Raw genomic sequence first — 5,878 nt, forward strand, 5'->3', positions numbered from 1 at the left:
CAGCCCTCACCTCAATCCAAATCCAAACCTCCACCTCAGCCCTCACCACAACCCCTACCTCACCAGCTGGATCACTCCCTGTCCTTTTCCCTCCCCACATCTGATCGGGACTTACTTCCTTATGCTTCAAACCCTCATCAGATGCAGCAGCAGCAGCAGCAGCAGCAGCCGCCTCGCTCCTCCTCTCTCACCAGGTCTCCTGCCACTGATCTTTCTGACCGGAACACCCAGAACCCTCCTTTCAGCACAAACAGAAACTGTATAGCTTATATTCCTTTAACCACCACTGATCTCTTTAAATGGAAGAGACAGTACCCTTCTTTCAGCACAAACCCAAGGTCCCTGATCTCTTTAATGGAGTCTATCTTTTCCATCCACTTTCCTTCTTGGGGTGATTGTCAGGATATCTTAGCCATCTTCTTCACAATGGAGGAGAGGAGCCAGATTCTAAATGAGGCAGCGAAAGCCTTTCTCAGAATGGGCAACCGGACTGGCAGATGGAGGGCAGATGTAGGTGACTGTTTCCTATCTACGTGGAGACCTGACTGGAACCATAGGGCAGAGGAAGATAGGATGGCACTCAGTACCTACCACCAGGCTTTGTTAGAAGGAATGAAACAGGCAGCCCGAAAGCCCACTGACAACTTAATGTTGATGTGTACTATACAACGTCCAAAGGAATCACCTTTGGAGTTTCTCGAACGCCTCCTGGAGGTGTACCGCAGACACACAGCCATAGATCCAGACGACCCGCTAAACTACTACGAGATTAACCGAACCTTCGTAGACCATTCGGCCTCAGACATACGTAATGCAATCCAGAGAGTATATGGATTTGAAGACATGACTAGGTCAGAATTATTGGAAATAGCCCAGAGAGTGTTTGACAGTAGAGAGAGTGAAGAAGAGTTGATAATAAAAACAGTGATTAAGACTCTGATGGATTCACAGTATTCCTGTGACGCCTTCAGTCGTGGTCAGAGACCACAAAGACTGCGAAGAGACCAGTGTGCTTACTGCAAGAGATTGGGGCACTGGAAACATGAATGCCCCAATCGAAGACAGGTCTGTTCCTATCGAGGCCAATTTTAGCTTTAAGAGCATAGTAGGGCCATAGCTCTTTAAAATTAGACCCCTGGGAAACTATGGTAGCCTTTTGAGTTGGGGCCAATCTGTAAATTCCAACTAGGACTAGGGGCCTTTACATTTGGTATTACAAAAACCCTTGGGACCCCTCACCAATCAAACAGTGATTTCCAGGGGCAACAGGGGAAGTCAAAAAAATATAAACTGACTACAAAGTTAACAGTTAATCCAGGAAAGAGAACAGTGATGCTTTCACCGTTATCCCTGAATGTGCCTATTTACTTTGCTGGGAAGAGACCTATGCAACCTCCAGGCAACTATCTCGTTCCCTGGAGATGTGACTAAACTACAACTAGGGGGTGCAGCCAAAATCCTGTTCCTCACCTGTCCCTTAATTGACAAGTGCCTCCTCCATCACCAGGGTCCAATCCAGGCCCCTAAAGAGAAATGAAAAGATGAATTTATGAGGGATGTTTCCAAGCTTTTCTGCTAAAGACAATCCTCCTGGGAGGGTGCAGCATGTGTTGCCAGTTATAGTTGAGTACTATACAGTAGCTTCTTCTCCCCTCTATTGTACTAATACTGTATAGTAGCTACTTCTGAGGCCCTGCCCATTTGAGCAGGGCTGTACTCCATCCGTACTGATGGAGGCCAGAGAGTGAATCAAGATCCACAAAGTGAGCATACTCCTTCCATGCTAGTCAGCCTGGAGCTCTTCAGAAATCTGGGACCTAGACTATCAACCAGTCCAGGATTTAAGGGGAATGAGTAGGTGGGTGGAAACTATTTACCCAGTTGTTCCCAGCCCTTATACTCTGCTCAGAGTGCTGCTGCCTGAGCACAGGGTTTATACTGTACTGTATGTAAGGATGCATTTTTTCCATTCCTTTGTCAAAACTAAATGCCTCTTTGCATTTGAATGGGCTGACCCTGACCTGGACCTGATTACCTCTGGGTTTCAGCCCTGCTCCTACCATTTTTGATGATGCCCTCTATCTAGACTTAAGTGAGGGTTAAGTGCTTGACTTAAGTGCTTGACCTGCACCTTGGTAAATGCAGAAAAGGCTATGTTGCCCCAAGGGCACTGGTCAAAGTCCTGTACCTGATTAATTTTGGGAAATGGACTTTACTGAAATCAAGCAAGGACCACATGTTTTTGTTGTTGATTTTTTTTTTTGTTTGTTTTGTTTTGTTTTTCTTGAGACAGGGTTTCTCTGTGTAGCCCTGGCTGTCCTGGAACTCACTCTGTAGACCAGGCTGGCCTCGAACTCAGAAATCCGCCTGCCTCTGCCTCCCAAGTGCTGGGATTAAAGGCGTGCTCCACCACTGTCCGGTGGACCACATGGATAGAGGCCTTTCCAACCTCAATGGAAACAGCCCAAATAGTAGCTAAGAAATTAGTGGTGGAAATCATCCCAGATTTGGCCTCTCCTTAACTTTGAGGTCTGACAACGGCCTGGCCTTCGTGACCAAACTGTCTCAAATGACTTCAAAAGCCCTCAATATACGCTGGAGGCTACATAGCATGACTTATCCTCAGAGCCCAGAGATGGTAGAACAAATAGGACCTTAAAAGAAACTCACGAAATATGTTCTTGAGACTTCATGGTAACTGGGTTGACCTCTTGTCCCCACTAAGGACCTGTTGCACCATCTCCTGTGAAAAATTCACTCCATGTGAAATAGTTTATAGACAGCCACTTCCTAGGTTAACATCAAGGGCTAATAACAGATTAATCTCTGAATCCCTGAAGGGGTTACAAGTAACACCGGGTAAGATCTTTCCTCAAGTCTAGGCTGCTCAACCTGACTTGAGCACTACCTGACCACCTGTTCCAATCTGGTGACGCTGGTAGCCTGCCACTTCAAGACTCACTGCATGGAACCAAGATGACGCCCCTTTCTCAGGATTCTCTGGATGCTCAGTGCTGTTACATTCCTGCTACTCACTCCTCAAGAAGGCACCAAAGGATCTCATGGAAGAAGAGGGCCACCAAAACCAGAAATTGAGTGGGATCTCCTCCAAGTTAAGATCTCCAAGGTTTAATGTTTTCTTGCTGACCTGCTTTTACTCCTTTTTGGACTTCCAACTACTGTCTTGCCTGTTTCTAACCTCTCGATCCACCTCCTTCCACTGCTCCCATGAAAGTTCCACTCCTGACTATGCTAACTGCAACCTTTCCTCCGCTGTTTTGCATCTAACCTGGCGCAGGACTCATGGTTTTGCCTCCACCCCAAACCCACCTATTATGTAGGAATGATTTATAATCTGTCACTCCCTGCATTTTGCCACAAGCTTCTGCTGATTCCTGCTTCTGGTCTCAGCCCAAGCTATCCCTAGGTGAGGTCCAAGGACAAGGACTGTTTCCTGTCAGAAACTTCAGGCTTCCTAGCTTCTCCATATTTGTGTAGTTGGACAACCGTTATTCATCATCTGACTAGCACAGGTACTAAGAGTCAGCAGCTAATTCCTTCCCATCTCTGCTGATGCTTGGTGGCTTGATACCAAATATCACAAGTACCTGCTGGTCTCCTGAATTGTCCACCGGACAGATCCTCACTCATGCCCTTCCTCAAGTTGACATTTCTGATAGGGATGAAGGCTGCCAGCATCTAGCCAAGACACCTGACCACCCTTAACCAAAGTGGGAGGTTCTCCTGTTAGTCGCTTGCTTAGTGAATTCAGGGATTGTAGGCCCTGCAGCACTAAGAACATCAGACCCAGTCCTGCAAAACCAGGGCTCAAAACTCTGAAGGCTAAAGTTAAATAGGATTTAAGGTTATCATAAAAGACTCAGTCCCTAGATTGGATGATTAGGTGGATTCTCTGGCAGAAATCATTTTACGGAATAGAAGGTTTGACTTACTCTTCATGAAACAAGGGCTGTGGGTAGCTGTTGGAGAAACCTGTTGTTTTTACGCCAACCAATCAGGCATAGAGAAACTTGAGCTACTGTAAGAAACAATCTGAAAATGCAGTACTTAGACAAACAGGAAGGAAACAATTGACTGTCCCTATTTAACTGGTCACCCTGTCTAACCACCCTTGTTTCAGCTGCTGCAGGTCTCCTGATACTCTTAGTGTTTCCTACGGCCTTCTGGTGTCTTATATATAAGTCTTGTCTTCTGACGAATAGAGAATGCTAACGTGCTTGCCTTCCGCTGGCGTCAGTAACCATTACAATAGCTAGAAATAGTAGCTTCCTTTCAAAGATATGACAGGATAATGTAAGACAAGGAAATCAGGAACCAGCCCAAGTCCATTTCAAGGCCAGGAGTCATTCTGAGGATCTGTTTATTGTAAAACTTATGTTTTGATTTCTGGTTCTCAGAATTTGACTGTACCTCATCCCATAACCAAGAATGTTCTGTACCAGATGTTCCATGAAGATTTCCTTAACTGCCTTGTTCATTCTACTTGCAAAGCCCTCCTCCCTTCAGTTCTGTCCTAGAAAAGAGATATGGGAACTTAGGGCTGTTTTCTAGAACTCAAACCTTATAGGGAGATGGCCATCAGATTGGCCGTGCTACGCACAGATTAAAGCTTGCTTTGAATTGGCCATAATTTGTGGTCAGTGGTCTTTAGTCAGTGGGACTAACTGGGGCTTTTTCCCCACGTGTACTCCTCAGCCTAGCTTGGGGGCCCTGTTCTGCTTTGAGCCCTGGACCAAGCAAATGAAATGTTTAGCAAATAGATTTTGCCTGGGAGCTGCTCCCCACCCCCTAGGAGTGGTTGGTTCATCAAGTCTGCTAACACTCTTCAAAAAATTGCTATTGATCCTAGAAAGAGGAAACCACTTGTTTTTGAGGGTGCCAAAAATGTACCTCCCCACCCCCCATGAACAGAGGTCCCATGGCTTCTGAGCATAGCAAGGGAGGAACAGAGAGGGGCTGCCCTGGAAGATCTTCCTGCTGAGGAGGTGTTGGTCAAGGGAGACATGATACTCCTGTAATGACATGCATGCTCCCAGCAATATGGTGACCAGTCTGTTAGGGCCTCAGCGCACCCCCCCCTCCCCGTTCTCCCATGTGTTGCCTAGGTTCCAGAACTCTGCTGTGGTTGGCAGGCTCAACCTGGCCTTTGTAGTTGTATTAGAAGCTTCTTTTTCCTCTGGGGAATTGTGCCTCCTGGGAGGACAGACACCTTTAGATGCAACCAGAGGCCATTCCCACAGTATAAGCAAAGACATTTTTAGTCCTGCTAAGTAGCCAGACAATCCTTGAACTTGGGATCCTTTGGTCCCAGAATGAGAGCCAGTTATATATTAACTACTCATTGGAAATAGCTGAGGCTTGACAGCGTGTCCTAAAGAGAGCCCAGGTATAACTGGGGACCCTAGCTGTTATGAAGAGGCTGGTGACTATATTGGAAATACCAGCCACAGTTAACTAGAGCCAGCTGGGACCTAAAAGGCATGCTATGTATGTGTCAAAGGTGGGCCCAGAGGGGCTACCCAAGTCTCCTGGGAAAGCCCCAAAGGCAAACTTCCAAAAGAGTTTTTGGGTGAATCCCAGAAATTGAACATTGAATTGTTTTTACACTGTGGGAGTTTGGTTTTGCCTTGATTGTGCCCTTTTTTCCCTGTTGAAATTTTTCGTTTTTTGATTTTTTTTTTTTTGTTTTTTCGAGACAGGGTTTTTCTGTATAGTCCTGGCTGTCCTGGAACTCACTCTGTAGACCAGGCTGGCCTCGAACTCAGAAATCCACCTGCCTCTGCCTCCCAAGTGCTGGGATTAAAGGCGTGCGCCACCACCGCCCGGCCCTGTTGAAATTTTTTAAGGAAAAAAAAAA

The 5,878-nt window shown here is 46.3% G+C and overlaps 1 long non-coding RNA gene across 1 annotated transcript in view; it reads left to right on the forward strand.

The window, feature by feature from the left end:
* Positions 1 to 5,878, forward strand: part of LOC114636741 — an 11,066-nt gene that overhangs the window by 1,784 nt on the left and 3,404 nt on the right. The window lies entirely within an intron of this gene.

Source organism: Grammomys surdaster, unplaced genomic scaffold (assembly GCF_004785775.1).
Source record: "Grammomys surdaster isolate TR1022 unplaced genomic scaffold, NIH_TR_1.0 124868, whole genome shotgun sequence".
Lineage (NCBI taxonomy): Eukaryota > Metazoa > Chordata > Mammalia > Rodentia > Muridae > Grammomys > Grammomys surdaster.